The 22238-nt window shown below is 37.4% G+C and overlaps 1 pseudogene; it reads right to left on the bottom strand.

Moving 5' to 3' along the window:
• The window catches only part of LOC115424272 (disintegrin and metalloproteinase domain-containing protein 11-like), a 51193-nt pseudogene extending 30459 nt beyond the window's left edge, over positions 1-20734 (bottom strand).
• Between the last annotated feature and the right edge of the window lie 1504 nt (positions 20735-22238).

Genomic DNA, 22238 nt, shown 5'->3' on the forward strand with positions numbered 1-22238 from the left:
TAAATAGATAAATAGATAGATAAATAAATGAATAAATAAATAAATAAATAAATAAAAACACTCAAGAATATGTACACTACAAACAAAAAGTTAAGGATATTTCTATTTTTGTCTTTTTTTTTTTGTCATTTTTACCATTTGTAAATAAAACTGTCTGGTCATTAAAAAAATGGGTGTCAATTCATTTCACACACAAAAAAGTAAAAAGTGCTGTGCAAGAATCCCAACTGAAAAAAAAGCCCAAAAATTAAAAATATCCTTAACTTTTTTATTTGTAGTGTATATCAAGACTATGTACATTATACAGTATGCACATTTAGAATGCAATTTGTGTGCAATAATGTGTGCAAAAAGAAAATTTGTTTGTGCTTCATAGCAATTTTGGCATGTGTACTTCCACATCGAAGCACTACATGTCTTTTTGCATTTATTTGTCATTCTGCAGCATTATTGTGGTGATCCTCCAGATGACCACGGGGGTGCTGAAACCTATCATGGCTACATATGGGCGAAGGCGGGGTTTACCCTGGATGAGTCACCAGTTCATCATATGCCTGACACAAACAGAAGAACAACCATTCACTCTGACATTCACACCTACGGGTGACTTAGACTGACTGATTAACCTATTAAAGTGCATGTTCTAATAGCATGCAACATAACGTTTGTATCTCTAACAAGACTGTATTTACTAGGTTAACAATCAATTCATTGTAATTAATTAATTCTTTCCCTCTTGTTCATGTCGTGATGATTACTGATGCAACTGACATGCAGCGTAAACTTCAATCTAATGTTGAAAATATTAAGTTGGTATCTTCAACCAAACTGTATTTATTGTGAAATCTGCTGGTTTGTGTTGGATATACAGAGCAGAAACACACTATTTACACCATTAAAACTGTAGTGATTGCAGTTTGTTTTTGTTTCCCAAGGTTAAAAAAAAAGCCTAATTCCTTTTCAGCATATTATAATTAAGGAAGTCTGAGAAGAAACAGGAATTCTACCAACTTCTGTGGACTGGAAAACCCAAGGACACATATTTTCAGGTTAAATGTGTGACTGACACAGGCCTACTGATATTAAGATGTTAATTGTGGCTCAATATACGGGTTGGAAAAGTGTCTTCTCTTTTCAGTGTTTCAACTAAAAAGCATCAACTTCATCTGTATTTGTTTTTTTATCCCATAAAGACCCAAACAGCCACTGGCAACCAAAACTATCTACTGATGTAAAATGTTTAATACCTGTTGGTCCACTAATCCTATCAATACATGTAAATAATTGGTGTAAAATACAGTTTGTCATATTTTCATGGTCATCAGATATGACCCATTTGGACATTCAGAGGCTCCGTAGTTAATGTGGAAACACCATCATCTTCTACAACGTTGATTCACCAGTAAAACCCATAGAGTTGGATCAATGACAGTGGATATACACACATTTTTATGTTCAGTTACTGATATCTTTGCTGAAAAAGTACATTTTTCTTCAGTTTTCTGTTTCTGATATAATAACCCTCAACTTTAGTCTCAGCTTTTATGAACATCTACATCACAGGTGTCAAACATGTGGCCCGGGGGCTAAATCCGGCCCGCCAAAGGGTCCAATCCAGCCCGTGGGATGAATTTGTGAAATACAAAAGTTACACTTGGGATATTAACAGTCAATCATTTTACTTTAGGGGCCATAAAAGCTCTACTTTAGTCTCAAGTGGGTCAGATCAGTAAAATACAACCATAAAAACTGACAAATAATGACAATTCCAAATTTTCCCTCTGTTTTAGTGTAAAAAAGTGAAATTACATGAAAATGAGTAAATTTACAAACTAGCCTTTCACAAAAAATGTGAAAAAGTAGAAATGTGGTAAGAGAGGTAAGTGCAATTTTACTAATTTTCTGCCAGTTACTAAAATATTTTGTAAATTTGCAGATCCATTGTGATCTATAAGTTGTAATGCACATTTACAAATGATAAGCAGAGGCAAAATATTGTTAAAATTGCACTTAATTTTCTTAATAAATTTCAGTTTTTTCATGGTTGTTCATGTTATTCACATTTTTAAAAGGACAGTTTACAGATCTAAACGTTTCCATACTGTAATTTTAGTTTTTTTCACAATAAAACACATTGAAATGTTTGGAGTTGGCATTATTTATATATTATTATGTTATTAATTCACTGGTCCGGCCCACTTCAGATCATATTGGGGTGAATGTGGCCCCTGAACTAAAATGAGTTTGACACCCCTGATCTACATGATCAGTAAATTGAATATAGTAAAATACCTGATGTTGACGGAAAAAAAACACAAAATGAAGAAGATAATATACAATAAATGGTGATAAATCACTTAAGAAAGGTTAAATAGAGACAAAAAATCATTTGGGGAACTGACACATAAGTAGCACTGGGTCTTTATGGGCTATTTATACATGTATTTAAATTTTACTCTATGATTTGGACCAAGAGCAGAGAGCTGCAGGATGAAGGAGTACATTTTCATATTCTGGAATTTTTCCTCCTTATTTCATTTCTAAGTGGATCTGATTTCATTATTTCATGCCACATACTGCCCATTACGACCCCAGCAGTTTGTCTGTACGGCCTCTGCCAGGTTTGTACCAGACTGAGGGGCCATCCACACAAGAGGAACGATAATGATAACATTCTCTAAACAGACGTTCTACACAGACACACTCCAGCTGTGTCCGAACCCCAACATGAATACTGATGACTTGTTACTGCTGTACACTGAGCTGGATATTTGTCCGACACAGATAGATTAGAGAAATGCATGTCTGTCACGTTGCTTTTTGAAACAAACAGCGTCTCTGTCCCTTTCAATGCCTCAGCACCCATCAGCGTTTCAACTGTTTCCTTTCATATATTCTAATTTCATCATTATCACTTGTCTTACTTAACAAGGAAGGACTAATTGAAACATACAGTACATGCACACATCATATAAATTACATGCCAATAAATAACAGCATCATGAAACATCAAATAATCAGTAAATGTTCATACAAAAATACTCAATATATCTACAGCAAAAATTTTCTGCCTCCAAGTCATTTAAAGTGACTCTGAAAGTGTTTAATGAGACCGGCTCCATGAAAGGGATACATGTTGTGCAGATATTTCAAACACTCAACAACAGTGCGACACATACCAGAACAGTTCCTCAAAATTACATTGAGTTTTATAATCTATAATCTGGGTCTATAATCACATGATGCATCAGATGATAGTTTACATTATAGCTCTGTTAGCATAGTTCTATTTTTAGACAGAAAACAGCCAAAAACCACAAATCACCTCAGTTTTCTGAACAGTTTGTGTTGTCAGTAGCTGCACTAAAGATCTGATTGGAATCATCCAAACAAGGTCAGAAATGCCACAGTTTAGTCTGAACCGTGAGTCATCAAACAGCAACTTAGCAAAGATAATAACATCACATAACAAGTGGTGCCAGGCACAGCTAACCCCACTCCTTGCACATTTTGTAGCTTATTTTGGCATCGATCCAGCTGATGTCATCATAACAACTGCCTCAACATATGTGGCAAGTCTGAAGTAAATTGAAACAAGTCTGATGTTTTTACAGACATTTGAAATTTTGTCCATCATAAGTAAATGGGAGAAAAAAAAGATTTAAAAAATTCATAAAAAATTTTTAACTTTGACCTACTTTTACCAAAATGTAACTACATCTATTCTGGGTCACTGCCAATCTATAAACCCAGTTTGGTATGAATTCAACCAATAGTTTTGCTGCTAGCATGTTAACAAACAAAGAACCAAGGTTCTAATCGTTTTGGATTTTTCATTATAGTTTAGTTTTATTTAGTTTTGACTTTTTTATCTCTAATTCAGTTAGTTTTAATTTGTTTTTAGAGCAGGTTTGCTAGTTTTTATTAGTTTTCTTTTTCTTTTCTAAATGCTTAGTTTAAGTGTAGTTTTAGTTTTTTTTATATCTTTTCTCTTCTTCTCCGTCATATTCAAATAAATTCCAGACAGGACAGAACTTTAGTCTCCATGTTTCCAGGTAGAGTGGGGACCAGAAGATGACTGTAAACCACAAGTGACAACAAGTGAACTGCCAACAGCTAAAATTGCTAGCGTGAAATAAAACGCTTTCGTATCCGATGTTGACAAAGACGAAAATGAAGGGAATTTGATCCATAATTTCTATATGTTTTAGTTAGTTTTGTAAACACACAATACAGTTTCAGTTAGTTATGGTTTTTTTCTTTTAATTATAGTTTTTATTTATTTCAGCTAACGAAAATGTTTTTCAAATTCTAGTTTTCCTCATTTCGTTAGTTTTCGTTAATGATAATAATCTTGCAAAGAACCTCCTCATAATCAAACTCACCCAGTACTGTTGCCCATAAAGTTAGAATAAAATATTTTTTCCTCTTTTCATGAAATGATTGTGACAATGTGATTTCTTCTCGATAGATAAGACTCAGTATGTAATCACTGCATTGGTAAAAGATGAATTATTAGGAATAAAAAGAGGAATGTGACTGAAAACAAAATTATTCCAACTTTATAGTCAACAGTGTCAATTCAGATCCTATCTCTACAGTCCAATACAATAGAGTGTTTGGCAGAATTCCCTTTTGACAGGTCTTTTTTTACTCCTGTTGAGTGACATGCCTATTGGCGGAGCCGGTTTAGAATCCGACCAACCATCAGTCTGACAGGTTACACTGGGCTACAGTGACAGAAATAGCAGGACCAGCACCCTGACCTGACTTATGTAACTCAGACATATCAGCCCACACAAAGACCACTGCTGCTATTCAAACATGCACCCAGTTAGTTCGAAAAGTAGTCATGTCACTCACCATTTCATTGTCGTTGACCACCATCAGCTCAATATATTTGGTCTCGGTCTGGACGGAGGGTCTGCGAACAAATCTCTTGGATCTCCTGAGTCCACCTGACACCTGTTGCTCCCTTATTTGTTCTGGTCGGTCGTTGTCGCCGTCACCTCCTCTGCTGTCCCACTTGTCCTCTGTACAGTCTGGACACATAGAAGATCAGAGCTGTAGTCAGTCAGAGCAACGTTACTGTTTTAACCCATAAAGACCCAAACATCCACCAGCGACCAAAACCATCCACTGATCGAAAATGTTTAATACCTATTGATCCACTAATCCTATTAATACATGTAAATAATTGGTGTAAAATACAGTTTGTCATCTTTTAATGGTCACCAGATTTGACCCATTTGGACATTCAGAGGCTCCGTGGTGAATATGAAAACACCATCATCTTTTACAACATTGATTCACCAGTAAAACCCATGGAGTTTGATAAATAACACTAGTTGTAGACACTTGTTTTACTGAAAAAGTCACTTTTTTCTTCAGTCTTGTCTGTTTTTTGGTATAACACTCAAGTTTAATCTGAGTTTTTATGAATATCTATATGATCTGTACATTAAATATTAGAAAATACCTGATTTTCACTGGAAAAATGCAAAATACAGAGGATCATTTCATAATAAATGGTCACAAATTACTTAAGAAATGTTAAATATAGAGAAAAAAAAATCATTTGGAAACTACCACCAAAGTAGCACTGGGTCTTTATGGGTTAAAAAAAACACATTACAGTGATTACAAGTCAATAAAAAACAGTGAATGAATCTCTAGGAGTAAAGGAAGATGATTCATACTTTAATATTAGCTCCTCTGTCTGTCTGGCTTTTAGAATATACTGTATCTGCAATTTCCAGTTTTGGAGCATTCATGGAAAACAATACTAGTATATCCTTCTATCCTACCATTTGGGAACAACCAGGCCTCATTTATCTCAGTTAGAGTAAAACAATGTGATTAAGTCATGTGATGAATTAAATACCTTTTACTATAAATGCATTTGCATACCTGGGCAGTCGGGGGAAAGTCTGATATCAGGCATCCTACGAATTAAGTGAGCGCCATCATCCTGCAATAGAATCGTATCGTATTAGACACCAAAAATAAGCATCTGTATTCACACTGTTTAGCATATATTCTGTTACTGTCATTAAAACTGCAGTCTATGGATAATTTACCTGCGTGCTTCCGTTCTGAATGGGTTCAATCCCGTAAGAGAAGAAGCCGTCAGAGAACATACCACTGAGATGGAACAACAAGAGAAATGCAATGAGATGCAGAACAGAACAATAAACACAGGCTTAAAAGAACAGTTTTAAAGCATAATTACTGGGACTGGGATAATTACACTTAACTGGTATTCAACCCTTTCGTGCATGAATTGTTAATAAACTAGTGGTATTTTTTGACATAAAACATGCCCGGTTGAATATCTTCAGTATACTACCCAATATTCATTGGAGTGGATTCTATGCATCAACAGTTTAACATGTAACGGTATTAATATTTAAGCATAAATGCATCCATAAAGCTCTTCCTGCAAAGATGTAAAATGTAACTATCCAGTGGTGAATGTCATGAATCAGTGATTATATTCTGGGAAACTTCAATCACTGACACAAAATAACAAAAACTATAAGAATTAAAGGAGTGATATTTTGCTTTTTTAAATGGAATTATGCATTTTAAACATTTCCCTGTGGTCTACATAAACTGTAAATGCTATGCTTGGGCCTGAATTCTTCATTAATTCAACTCCACAGGTCCGTCCTCAACCCTATTTCTGAGTAATGACACCAGAAAGGTGGTTTTGAGCGCTGGCCCTTTAAATGCAAATGAGCCACTTCACGCCTTATATGTGCAAATGTCGTAACGTGACTAGTTATAGACACAACAATTTAACAAGTAATTACAACAGGTTGTAGAAATCCACTCGATTTTTGCCAAAATGAATATAAAGATAGCTCTGCAGCACCTGGAGGGTTCACATTCAAACTTTATGAACTATTATTGTCCCCAAATACATAAAATAAATGTACCAAAGACTAATAAAAGTGGGTTTAGCAAAATATGACCCCTTTAAAACGTGAATTAAAAATTCTCTAAATTGTAGCTTATTAGAGAATTTCTTTGTAACCACATGTTTTGGATTCATTAAACAATATATGAGGATAAAATAAGACTTTATTCATGCCACATTGGGGAAATTCAAGTGTCACAGCAGTGTTAACAATAAAGTGAGCCTAACAAATATTACAAAATGCAATGGCACAATTAAGAGTAGGAGCATTTACTGCAAATAATGTAGCTATAATTGAAGACTGAATAACTGCAGTAACGTCATGCATGAAAGGGTTAATGTTATAAATGTGTCAGTATCACTATAAGGTGCCTTTAAGACTTCAAAAATGTTCAAAAATAAAACTTGAGATTTTGAGTTGGACCTTGAGTTGTCAAAGTAGATCATCTTTGAAGAGGACTGTGTAATATTCAACAAATATATTTTGAATTTCTGAAAAGTTTTATATTAATTGATATTTTGTGGTGACAGGGTGGACACACTAAGCTTGACCATATCCAAGTGCAAACACAAAAAAAAATACTAAATGCTCTCGTAGACTATGTTTCCACCTCCAATGAAGACACTCAAAATGATGATGATGTCATCAATTATGTCATCATTCAGATTATTAAAGGGATGATTCCCCCAAAGTGACAGGGTGGACCACAATTTTTAGAATGTGAAATATTATTATGAAAAGAAATATAAATGATCAAAAAACTTGTATAGAGTATAATGATTAATTTTTTTTATTTTTTTTATTTTTTATTTAAACACTTACCAATCTCACTAAAGTTAGAAGGGCAGTGTGAGGGGTATGCACAAATCATGTACATTCTCTCAAAGAAAACTATAAAATCACATTTCAAGAATTTTTAAATTGTACTCATATATGTGTAAATGTTTGCTTTCAAAATAAAAGCCCAGAATTTCTTTATTTTGCAATGTGTTCATAGTGACAGTTAGATTATACTGAGGGATACTAAAGGCCCCTTATGATATTGACCCAAATAAAGGTTTGACGTGTGGCTCACCAAAGGCCGTTGCAGGTGGATAGAGCTGCCCAGGACTCTGGTAAACCTCTTAGTCGTCCCTGATAGTAGCAGTGCTCACCTCCCTGTGGACAGAACACACCAGTGTTTCATGTAACGATCACTATTGAAGCATCACAGGCTGAACAGGCACACGTTCATACTTCACTGGTTATCGTGATAGTTCAGCTCAGAGGAAAACCCACTCCCCTCTCTCTCCTGCACATGATGGCGATTACGGCACAATTTGTGACCTACTTGTATCCTGTGCTCTACTCTGGTCTACTCCATTGACAATGGAGGTGGAAGTAAACCTTGCATAAGGAGCTCCTCAATAAATCAACACATGTTGCCAGCTCAGTAGATCTCAGGATTAAACATTTAATAACTGTACGCTAGTCAAGCTGCGACTGAAGGGCAAATACAACTCAAAAATAGGTATAAACCTGGCTGATAAATTGAATTTTCACTGCCAATGTGATTTGAACATGCATGATAAAAACATCACAAATGACAGCCTGAAACAAGATGAATAAGAATAATAGTTGCATTCAGACTGAGCATGTGAACATTTGCCAAATTGGATAGAGTTATAGGGACCAAACATTTATATTTTTAGGAAATCAGACTGAGCCTCAACAAACTAATGCTGGTATCATTAAATTTTGTCTGATGTCATATTACTGCTTAAACCCTTCATTTGATTTTTCATTTAATTTTCTTTTTCCACTTGAACCACTTTCACAAGGTGAAGTTGTCACATGAGAGTTACCCCTTATGTAATGAAATCCGTTATCAAATGATGGCAGGAATTTCAATATCATACAGTAGTTAAGCAGTTCGGTTGGTGTCATAAACACTGAAGTTTTGAAGTAACATTTCTCTACACCTTCCTGTTAGCTTCACTCCACACTAACTGCTGCCCATTTGGTGACAACTGAGGTTTTTTTTTTTGTTTATTTATCAGAAAATATGTCATAACAGATTTTACTCATCTTGGAAATACGCTACATGTCACACACAAAATATTTAATTTGTTTGATTTCAGGACACATTTGCTGTATCATTGTTTCTGCTACCCAGTGCTTATTCAATGTCATAATAAATATCACATTTATTTCTGTCCAAAGTTGCATTCTTTTTTTTTTTTTTTTTTTTTTTTTTTTTTTTGCCAAGGATGGACCTCTGCATCAGTCTCCTCCCACAGATCCTGAACCTCACTGGGGTTCAGGCCTAGACTCAGATCTGAACCCCATTGAGGTTCATTCAGCTGACCTCATTCTGATCACCCGAACGAACCCCAGATCATAACACTGCCCCCATAGGCTTGTACTGTAGGCACTATGCATGATGGGTAACCACTTCATCTGCCTCTCTGGAACAGGTCCATCTGGACTCATCAGACCACCAAAGTCCAATCTTTTCACTCTTTACCAACTGATGGTTATTTAGCCCTCAAAGAATGACACTGCCACCTATGGCTAATGGGCCTGTTTTTCATTAGTCCCACTAATTTTACCCATATGCTTTAAAAAGTCAGGTAAAGTAGAGTTTCTCAGCTTTTCGAATGTGCCACATAGGTCTGATTTGGATGTTTAGAGAGTCCATAGTGTATGTGTTCATACTGTAACACTGTGCAGCAATGATCCATCAGAATTTCTTAATTTGTGTGAATCATTTAGGTTACACATCTCTGAGGGTTAAGAAATGAGAAGCTACGCTCTGCATCAGTTATAGTTGATAATGTGTTGCTAGTAATACATACTGCAGTATTTATAAAATGGAAGTCTCTTACCTATTTGTTTAATTATAAAGGTGGTGACTTTTTGGGTAGGTGGTGTATAAGTCTACTCTTTCCTGCAACTGCCTGTAACAAACCTGACTCACACAACGTCAACTTAGCTTTTGTTTCTGTCTAACACTCCCTCAAAAGTGTGTGCACGAGGTCACAGCGTTGAAGATGAATCTCAGGGAGAGGCGAGAGAAGTGCAAAACACGGATGCGCCTGAACTCAGCAGGGTGTTTCAGTGCACAAAACCATCTCAGGCAGGCAAAGGACACCGCGGTGCTCTGAATGGAAATGAAAGTGTGAGATCAGTGCAATGGCACATTGCCCTGAATGCATCGCGCCTGCAATGTCCAGCAGTAGCAGCATGAGGGGCTTCAGGTGAGGCCTCCGCCCAGCTGAGTGCCAATCTGGCCTGACTACGGGTCTCCATCCTTGATCCCAAAAACCACCTTTCCCTCCCACCAATCTGAAAACAAACCAGGTGTCTGTGAACACATATGTGAGCCCCAACCCTCCCAGAAGTGCCTCCTCCTGGTGCCAGGGCTCCGACGCTCACCCAGCCTTTGTATTAACACTGGCATTTACTCCCATTTTCCCCCCTCCTCCTCTCTTGCCGGCTCTGCTCTTCCCTTCCCTCCCTCTCGGTCTTCTTTCATTCTCTTCGCTGCCAAGAACTTAATGACACTGCTGAGCTAACTGGTTGCCATGGAAACAGGCCGGTGATTGGTCAGGAGGACTGAGGGAGAGTTTAGAACCGTTGTGGGTGGGGACACGGAGCGCCGGGTGGGTGGGCGTCTGCTGGGGGGAGACAGTGAGTGGCATATTTCTACAAAAAAAAAAAAAATAGTGCCACCATCCCTCCTGGCTATCAGAATGCAGTGACATTCCTTTGGTCTGCCCTGACAAGAACACATGACAATTAGATGGCGAGGCTTTCATCCATTTTATCTCTATATGATTTTCTTGCCGAGCGTGTGGTTTCACACCACAGGCATTTGCTGCCTGTTTTTTTTTTTCTTGACCACAGTCATACATAGGCATATGCAGGCAGTCTGAAGCATGTGCAGAAAAGTAACATGCAAAGTCGCAACAGTTCCACGGCAGCCTAGTTTTGAAGCACAGAGCACACAATGCACTTTCTAAAAATAGATAACACATCAGGAGGGAGATGAAATGTGATCAAACTTTGCATTTATGGAAAACAAAAAGAAAATCAAACAAATCTGCTGCTTTGAGGTGTATATATCAGACATAGAAAATATATTAGAAGCCCAAAATCATGCAACACCAAAACTGAAAACCAAAATGGAGACAATTCAGAAAGATCTAATATCTCACATACAGTCATGGAAAAAAATAATTAGACCACCCTTGTTTTCTTCAATTTCTTAATGCCTGGTACAACTAAAGGTACATTTATTTGGACAAATATAATGATAACAACAAAAATAGCTCATAAGAGTTTAATTTCATAGTTGATATCTAGCCATTTTCCATGGTTTTCTTGATAATAACCAAAATCACTTCAGTTCTTACATCAATAGCTATGGCACTGTACTGCCAAAAACAGCGTTTTTAGGCATTCCATGTTTTCTTTTCTGTCTATTTAAGTCACATGATACACACAGGAGTTAGAACTTGATTGCATAACCATTGTTTTTGATGACTTTTGATGGTTTAATCGTTTTTTTCCGCGACTGTATGTCTAGATATGTATCTTCACCATATCTCTTAGAATACAAGATTTTGCATAATTGCATCAACAGATTTTCAGGTAAACGCATACTATATGAGATACAAAAAATGTGACTATATCATCATCATAATCAATCATGAAATAATGAAAAGATCTAGGATGTGACACATGGGATAACACATTTCCTAATTTGTCAGAAAAACACATTTTATAATTTGTCACTTAATTTGTACGATTTCAAGTTTGAGTATCAGCTGCAGAGGATATTACAGACTTTCTTTCTAAGGCAGCGAATTAATCTCTCTGGTAACTGATAAAGTCACCGACCAAATGTTACATTCTCACCCTGGTCATCTCATTAATATGCTGTTTTCTACAAGACAACTTCACTTGTGACATTCATTCTTGGCTAAATCCTCATCCACAGCCCACGCAAACAGGCTTACCACTGACTGCGAGGGTCTGCCGTCCTGGTTAAAGTGCCGTTCCACATATTCTGAAGACAGGAGGTGACTGCAAAGGAGAGGTGAGATCCTGTGAACATCTCTAAGACCATTATATGTGTCTGTCATCTTGTAATCAACATTGGTTTTACTAGGAACATTTCCCACCTAATGCGTATAATCAGAATCAGTGTTAAGAACTTCACAAACACCCGACGCTGTGTTGTTTTCTACAGTGGTATTCCCTCAATATCATGTGACTTTGAGGCATAAATGTGTTCATTCGCTCAAGTTATGGGATATGCAAATGAATAGATTACTAAAGGAGTGATATTTTGCTTTTTTAAATCGAATTATGCATTTTAAAACATTTCCCTGTGGTCTACATAAACTGTAAATGCTCTGCTTGGGTCTGAATTCTTCATTAATTCAACTCCACAGGTCCATCTTCAACCCTATTTCTGAGTAATGACACCAGAAAGGTCGTTTTGAGCGCTGGCCCTTTAAATGCAAACGAGCCACTTCATGCCCCACCCCCTCCAGGTTGTTGATAATACTTTCAGCCACTTGTGTTCATTAATACAACCAATAACTGGACATTTTAGGTAATTGGCTTGAAGTTTGGACATATTTTCAGTTTTGTTTGTTTTTTTTTCTATAATTTTTTATTTTGGAATAGCAGTTTATATTACAGAGCATAACATGTATAATATCAAGAGCAGTTTTGGACCCACTGCCATGCACATATTTAATAAATTTCAGTAACTTTATACATATTGGGGTGAGAGAACATGTGTACAAATTGACAAAAAAAATAAAATCAGGGAGAAAGGATTAGATGAGGTTAAAAACTATATAAATGTAAAAACAATAAGAATGCTGTGAAGTCAAAGTTACAGCTCAGGATTCCACAAAATCTGGTTGTAAAGGGTGAATATACTTGACCCATTTGGTCCAGAGTTTAATAAAAACAGTTTTCTAAAGATGAAGAGAAAAAGTAATCCTTTTCCATTAAATAAATGCCATTTACTATATCTCTCCACTCATGTATATTTTCAGTTTTTACTACAACCGCTGCTGATAACAAACAATTATGGCATACTCGGAGAAATGTTCACTGGAAGTCTTGACCTTATATGTGCAAATGTCATGATGTAACTAGTTATAAAATGTAACAAATTAAGCAGGAATTGAAACAGGTTGTAGAAATCCACTAAATTTTTGAATATAAAGATAGCTTTGTAGCACCTGGAGGGTTCAAATTCAAACTTTTTCTTGTTTTTTTTTTAACATACAGTATTTATTTATTTTTTGGTGCAGATTTAAGTTACATTGAACATTTGAATATTCAATTTCAGAGGCTTTAAGCACGTCCCATTCTTCCCTCCCACTCCTGGTCCTACATAACATACTTAATGATAGTAATAAAAAATAGTAAAGTACTTTATATTCAAACTTTTTCAACGGTTAGGGTCCCCAAATACACAAATATAGGTACCAAGGACAAATAAATGTTGGTTTCGTAAAATATGACCCCTTTAAAAGATCTGAACATTGTGGGTGATACTGACTGATTTAGCTCCAGGTCCAAGGTAAAGGTGTGTCCAAAGGCTTGAACTTGAAAACAGCTCTGGGCCAAGTGAACAGGCTGAAAAAGAAAAGAAGAAAAAAACACACACACAGTAACAGAGACAGATTTTATTAGCAATTAATCAAAGTGCAACAAACAATTCTGCTGATTCACTTCTAAAAAGCCGCGGAGTGAGTCTTATGAATAATTCAAGAAAATCAATAACGCGTATGCTCTAAAAGCATCTCAGCAGCTGAAATAAGATGATTGATAAAGTCGTCGCTGATCGATATTGTTCAGAGAGCTACGGCAGTTTAAGAGCGAGGCAGGACTTTGGTGATAGAGATGGATGGAGAGGAGCTTGACAGAAGGAGGGGAGGAGGAGAAGAAAACTTTACTGATGTCGTCTATATTGGGCTGTGCTGTGCCAATGTCCCTAATGGACGGCTGCCAGAGCTGGGGAGGTGAAGAGACCGACAGCAGGGCCAGGAGAGGGAGGGAGGGGAGGAAAAAAAAAAAGCAGAAAGGCAGCGAATTTACTTTAGATAAACACTGTGTCTTTTCAGCAGCTCAAACTGTGCCAACGTGGCTTTCATCTCAGTCTGGAGGAACCAGGCAGCGGTGAATCATTCTACAATAAAACGCATCACTATCCAGGAATAATTCCCTCCAGTGAGTACGGACAACAGATTTCTTACTACTGTCTTGGAGAGGCTGAAGCATGGCGGCCATCAGGGCTCTGTTGTTGTACACTAACACTTGTTCCTCTGCTTTTCCCTTCGCTGCGTTTGTGGTGTGATCCTTGAAAGCTCCATGTGTCTTCTCACAAAACCAACCTGCTGGATCTTTTCGAGTAGAAATAACGCAAATATGCAGCTTTCACGCTATGATAGTAATGTTGGAAATAAACAGCAACAGTGTCTATATTTACCTCCCATACCAGTGACTAAAAGCATGTTTAATAACCCCTGAACTAGGGATGCATATTATCGATTAATTCATTAATCATTCGTTGGTTGACCTTGTCGATTGATTAACGATTAATTGATAAGCGGTGATTTTCCTCTGAACCTCAATTTTTCTTTCAATAGGGTCTATAAGAATAAAAGCTAAATATTGTTTATATATTTTATGAAAAAAGCATGTCATATTCCTTAATGACTGATTTACTGTACCATTAGGGATACACTATAGACAATGACATTTATGCAGTAGAACTAAAGAAATTCTGCAGAGAAATTCAATAAAATAAATGGATCTGAAGAGGGGCAGTTCAGAAGAAATGGGCATTTCTGACTTTGCATTACTATGTGACACGATGGAGCGAGGTTTCAGCTGAGGAGGTTCACGCACGGAAGCCTAGTTTAGGCGGTGGCACCTCCTACTGTCGACACCACAAATACCGCCATGGAAAAGGGCAATTAACTGACAATTACTGTAATTTAATCGAGCAAATTCTTATCGACAATTGATTGATAGTCGATTAATTGTTTACATCCCTACTCTAATCCACTACTCCTATCAATACATGTAATAATTAAGGTAAAATGCAGTTTCTCAGCTTTTCAGCGTCATTAGATATGACCCATGTGGACATTCAGAGTGTCCATAGCGAACATAAAACATCAGTATTTTCTGTAACATTGACTCACCAATAAAAGAAAACATGTTCAGCTGAAGATGTGGTATTTGTATTTGTATGTATTTATTTAGTTACAGGACAATGTATATTGGCATTAGCTAGTTGCGAAGAACAAGATGCATGCACCAGATTTAGCAGAGAAGCTAATTTCCATCCGTTGTCCTGAACAAACGACCCATAGTAGCCAGTTATTCTTCAGTTTTTGCTGTTTTTACATAATAACCTTTGAATTTACTCTGAGCTTTTATGAACATCTACATGATCAGTAAAATAAATATAGGAAAATACCAGATTTTTACAGAAAAATGCCAAATTCATTCAATAACATCAAATTCAGTTCACAGTAGAGCTGCACAAAATATCATTTGAGCATCGACATTGCGATGTATGTGTGCGCAATTGTCACATCGCAGGTCCAGAAATGTAGGAGGCAAATGAACTCGACGTGTTCTCATCTAATTTGAACCTAGGCAACTGACACAAAATGCGCGTAGCGATCCACCATTCACAATCGTTCTTAATCAGTTTGCCGAAGCAGACCACGCCCCTGCACATGGATTGAGTTGCTGGTGACAACATTGAAAAAGGAGTAACAAACAAGAGAAAATCACCAAAAAAATGAAGATTTGGTCCCAAAAAGAAACACAACGTCAGTTATCTGGAATTATTTCGGCTACAAGACGGATGATACTGAAACACATGTTCTGTGTCGATAGTGCCTTGCAATTGTTGCCACAATGAGAGGAGACACAGCTAATTTGTTTGACCATTTGCGTCGGCACCACACAGCTATTACATCCTCCTGAGTACTTTTTCATATTGCAATATATATCGCAGGGTTAAAAAAAATTGCAATGTCAGTTTTTTCCAATATTGTGCAGCCCTAGTTCACAGATATCATCACTCTTAAGGTCAAGATGCACTTCAAAAACTTATCATGTGACAACCGACAAGAAGGAAGAAGCGAATGGATAAGAAACGTGAGGTAAAACGCTGAATCATCTGTTGTCAACACAAGGAAAAAAAAAAAACTGCAGCTCATCCATTGCTTGTTGTTTCTAAATTTATCATGTTCCTCATGTCAAGCCTCTTTTACTTGATCTGCTTGTAGGTTATGGATGTATTTTAAGTTAACCATTATTGTTATAGCATCGCTCTTCCCTCTAGGGATGACAATTATCTCCATCTTGACTAATGTACTCTCTTGTAACAATTATATGAGCTACATCTCATTGGTAAAGACAGACAGGGTGGGAAAGGGGATGAAGTGGGGGTGGGTGGGTGGGGGGGTGTGCTCAACACTCTTGGACCATGCCGCACTTCTCACACAGGCCTGTTTCATAATTAATGGGGACATACTTCAACACACCACTGAATAATGAACAAGTCCAGGACTCAGCACGGAAGCGGGACGATCTTACGTTATTATGCCTGAATATTTGAGGAGGGGGACTAAGCTACGTCAGAAACACGCAACAAATAAGTTTGTGTTTCATATCAAAACGCATTTCCAACTGTGTAAAAACCAATGAAGGAAAGTTGTGGATTTGTAACTGGCTGCCAGATGTTAGAACTGGAATACGACAGCTTGTCTATCCTACTTGGACTTTTTTCTGACATTATGCACGGTTGACATTTGAGGAGGAGGGGGTGTTGATGACTAAATGGGTCAAAGTCCTGCTGCAAGACACCACCCTGCACTGTCATCTCTGTAAATGAGCTGCATGAGTAGCAGAGATCTGATGAGACGCTGCACTGTTATAGTACGGATGCAGCTTATACACAGTGACATAAGTGGAGTAGAAGTCACAACAGTGGAGGTTTTTCACACAGCAATGCAGGCTGAGAATAGAATAGAATAGAATAGAATAGAATAGAATAGAATAGAATAGAATAGAATAGAATAGAATCTGTGCTGGTGACAGTGCACTTACACTAAATAACAACACAGTAAGATACACACATATATTGAAAAAGTATAAAATAGTGTGCAATCAAAAAATATTCTATTAATATTTAAATACTTCCACTATTAAAATGTCAGTGATGTTTTCATTAAAACCCATGTCACACGTGGACATGGAAGAAGCACTACACTGCGACTCTATTACATGCGACTTAATGTTAATCGTTTAATCTCCGCTGAATAATTCTGTGAAACTGACACCTTTTTAGGAGTATTTTTTTCCTCAGTTCCACAGGTTTTTTGATGTACCAAAGAAAGAAGCTGAATAGCTGCCATAACCCCTTGTAGACTACAATATTCCACTGTTATGTTGGTAATGAGGTGAATGTACGTATGTTACCTGGTTACCTATGATCCTCGACGTTCATGGATTAAATTCAACGCCCTGTTTCAGTAAAGGTGTTATTAATTTCATGACATTCTACAGATTTTTGGATCATTTTTGTTTTGTTTTTGATTGTTGACAGGGATAACTGAGCAACAGCAGCATCAATAAAATAATCGACATACCTGAGACTGGAAAATGGGTTTAATTACTATTACGACAAAATTAACAATAAGATAAGATTTGACTTTGATTGAAATTGCTGTGTTTACAGCAACAAAATACAAAGAACAAAGTGCAGAAGACAGGTAGAACATCCAGGAGTAAAATATCAAAGGAAATCTGTCTATTTATATTACTTGCTCTGCACATATATGGGTGCTTCTATGAAACTGGTCCCTAAAAACAGGACATGGGGGCTAAAAATTCAAACCAGATGTAGACTAATGTTATGAAGCAAGTTTGGAAGTACTTTTGAGTCTATTTTAAAATAAATATTTACTGAGATAAAAAAAGAAACTATTTTTCAGTTAAAACACATTTTCATATTACTTATACATTCTTTTTTAAACAAAAATCTGCAGGTAACAGTCAAAAGGAAATGAAAATTACACACAACTATTTGAGTATCTTTTTAGTCTCTCACAGGTACATTTTGGGAATCAAACTAATTATGCAAGGCAGAGTGTTTCACAAAAATGACCGCTGTTGCAAAATCACTTCCAATTTATTTGTATTCAACTGGGCAGGTTCTGCATGTAACGCTAGTGGACACGATGGGTTACGCATGAAACCTGGAATTAGACTACCAATTCATGAAAAATCCACGTCTGGATTAGAAAACCACTAGGATCCTCAAATTTAACACAGTGTCTTTATTTATAGCGGTATGTAAGACTATTTACAGCCATGCTTTCCAGATCAAATGCACTGGCACCTAGGTAGCTTTTCATGTCCCAGTTTTGGTCCTTTTTTTGGCCCCAATATTTGATCAAAAATTCATTAATTTTGGGATGGCTCAGGACAATATAATATATAATTTTTTTGCATTTATCTGAGGTCACCATTAGGTACATCCTGGGGCGAAATATGTCTAAATTTCTGTTTTATTATTGGGTCTAAAAAGCTGGAAAAGTGCCAGGTACCAAAATGAACCCAGTTTCATAGAAGCACTCATACACATATTATTCACATATTTGCAATGTAGTTGCACATGATGTCGATACTGATATGACAAACTTACTGTTGTATAGTCTACTGCTGTATAATCTCCACTTAATTTAGGATCTACATCAAAGCAACAAGATGAGCCATTTTTTTTTCTATTTTGTAAATAAATGTAGGCAGTAAGGGGATAATCATAGCGCTGTTGGGTGTGTATTGGATTGTAAATTACTGGGATTCCATGTCTAATGCTGAGTACTAGATTGATTAGTAATGAACCTATTGACCTGCACATGAAGCTGCATCTCCTTGTTATGACTTCGACTCATTAAATATATATGAAGTGACGCTAATGCTGAATCTCCAAGAGTCATTCTCATACCATTCAAAAGAGATATTTGCTTTTTAATGTGACCAAAATAACTTTAACCCTTTCATGCATACTGGTCACTACAGTGGACATCTATTCCACAGTTGTTCTCTTATATATTCATGGATTTTGTTGTTTCAGTTCCATATCAGTCGACACAGTGGATGCTTATGCACCATCCCATATACTGCAATTCATTGTTCTTGATAAACTTGATCTGCAGTAACTTGTCTGAGTGTAAATCAATTGCTTGTTATTGTTATTAGACTGTAATTAGAGTTTTGTTGTTTTGTTTTTTTACAAAAAGTTGTTTTTTTTGCATATTATCTCCATGAAGTGAGTAGTGACCAGTATTAGAATATGTTAAAATGTGAGAAAATGTCAGATTAGCTGCATTAAAAAAATTATTTCATAGTTTTCACACAGTATATCAGTAAATATTTTTTCTTTGCTTCAAAAATTAAATGCATGGTGTCCAGTTGAGTGGATCTTTTCACAACTCAAACAGGTTCATAAAAAAAATTCAATCGCATTGTTTTTTAATGTCTAGAGGAATTAAAACATTCAGGAAAAAAAAAATCTTGATTAAGGCTCTGATAATTCATGCATGAAAGGGTAAAGACCGGGGTAACTCTCCTCGGTCAGAACTCACCGATGGGTGTGCTGTGCTGTTCTTCACCCTGGTATCCAGGTGCTCATGAGCCATTTCCCCCTCAGACTTGCTCTGCTGCACCAGCCTCTTCGGATAGGTGACTTCAGTTCCTGTGTCTCTGCTGTCCGCCTTAAACCAGTCCCACATGTCTCCATCCTGCTCCGGACTCTGGTCCACACCTGTACACAAACACCAGCAGAAGCATCTCCACCAACCTGTAGGTGTGCAGTGGGCTCGGACAGGTAAACACACACCTGAGCGCCTGAGCTGAAGGGATTCTAAATGGGATTATTTTTAGGAGCAAAGTCAGAAATAGCAGAGAAAATCTGCCTTTTTTTTTTTTAGATCAGATCATGGTTTTCTATAAACTGATGGATAGCTCTGTGACCTAATTTATCACACTGACCAGATGCTAATGTTCCATCACATCAATCACTGGTGCAGAATCTAAGTGGATATGATGGAGTTGGATGTTCTGATATGACATAAATGTAGGTGTTTGTGGTGAACTTACAGGTTCTATAGTAGACTAACGCCCATATGGACATAAACACAAGGGCTGGTGCAGCTTAAATCAGCAGTCAGCCAAAAAAAAAAAAAAAAAAAAAAACAGTCCACTCACTGATCCACAGGCTGCAGTATTATGGGCTTTTAGATGTTTATTGGACAAACCGCCTTTTAGATGGTTATGGATACGTTGGATATATAGGCAAATGGGGCTGCGGCGGAAATGTGTTGATGCAGCAAATCCACCGCATCGAACGGTGCTTTCAGGGCCAGTAGGTTGGCAGAGAGATACTGTAAAAATCACAGCCCACACCCGGGATGGAAAAAAAAAGTGCTGGTGCAAGTGGAAAAAAATGTGGATGCAAGGGAAACGACAAAGCTTTGGACTCTTTTATTCCAGCCCTCCGTCTTTCTCTGTCTTTTCTTACCTGAGACTCCGAGGCGCTCGCCCACTGCAGCAAAGACCATGAAGCACCACACCGCCAGCATGATCTTCACATATTCCCCCGGCTTACAGCATCGAGAGCCGCAAAATGTCCCGAACTGGCCGATGGAGGGAATAAGGAAAAAAAGAGCAAAAGCGCAAGATGATGGCGAAGATCCGAAGTGAACCTGCTAAACATCTGACGGTGCGCGTCTTTTCATGTCTCCCCCCCTACTCTTTTACGCGTCTCCTGCAGCCGGAGAATTTTGGATTTGCATATCAGATTGATGGAGAAAATGAATCATAGTCTTATTAGGCCTGCGGCTGAAGTGATCAACACGGGCCCGGAGTCTGATCAGTGAGGATGTAGTGAGGACGGGGAGAGTGCGCACCGCGGATGCATCGCTCCGCAAGGCGGGTGCGTATGGGTGTATGGATGAGGTCGTATCGTATGTGTGTGCGTATCTGCGGTATGCGGAAACGAAGGATGGGGAAGCGAAAGAGAAAATGCGATGGGTCTGCGGTGAGGAGGACACGTGGGACATGTGGTACCCTCCCTCATCCCTTAGCAGCCTCCTCCCGTTGCCATGCAGCTCTGCGCAGGGGAGGATGCGACAGTAGAGAGAGAGAGAGAGAGAGAGAGAGAGAGAGAGAGAGACGCGCGGCCGAATAAAAGCCGCGGCAAAAGGAGGGGATTCGACATTAATTGCTCATTCATTTTCACACTGCAAAAGGGTAGTCTTTAAATGGTGAGGCATTTCGGGAATGTCGTGACATGGAGATAACAGGTCTGCAGAGGATGAAGCCATGAAGGTGTGTCCTGATCTGGGAAGCACATACATCCCAAATTCACCCTCATAAATACACTGATGACCACGAATGCACTGTAAGGTTTCTGTTTCTGTGGTAACCTGCTCAAACATCTTCTCATTTTATATATTTATCAGTTCTGTGATCAGATTTGCTTCGAAAGTTGCTTTACAATACCCTTCCGCTGCATGCAACACCTGCAAAAATACACACATACAGCACACATACACCCTTGTTTTCTTCAATTTCTTGTTCATTTTAATGCCTGGTACAACTAAAGGTACACTTGTTTGGACAAATATAATGATAACAACAAAAATAGCTCATAAGAGTTTAATTTCAGAGCTGATATCCAGTCATTTTCCATGTTTTCTGGATAATAACCAAAATCACTTCAGTTCTTACATCAATATCTATGGCATTGTACTGACAAAAACAGTGCTTTTAGGCATTCCGTGTTTTATTTTCTGTCTGTTTTAGTCACATGATACACACAGGAGGTAGTACTTGATTGCATAACCATTGTTTCTGAAGACTTTTGATGGTCTAATAATTTTTTTTACACAACTGTATATTGGCTGCACATGTATCAGCTCATTGGTATTAAACAGTAACAGGTGAAAACAGACAGCGATGGTCGATATCAGCTCTATCACAACCTCCTGAGGCCCAGCAATGTATTTTTGTCCTCTGTAGGGGACAAAAGTTTGACAGTTTTACTTAAAAAAAAAATGCTGTCCATTGTAAAGGACATTCCATTGAAAATAAATAAATAAATACATTTAAAAAATGAAAAAAGAAAAAAAATCTGAAAAAACTGTTGCATTATGCAGTTTCCAATCAAAGCAATTGTTTAATGTAAAAAAGATACAATTTTCCCTTTCC

Source organism: Sphaeramia orbicularis, chromosome 8 (assembly GCF_902148855.1).
Source record: "Sphaeramia orbicularis chromosome 8, fSphaOr1.1, whole genome shotgun sequence".
Taxonomy (NCBI): domain Eukaryota; kingdom Metazoa; phylum Chordata; class Actinopteri; order Kurtiformes; family Apogonidae; genus Sphaeramia; species Sphaeramia orbicularis.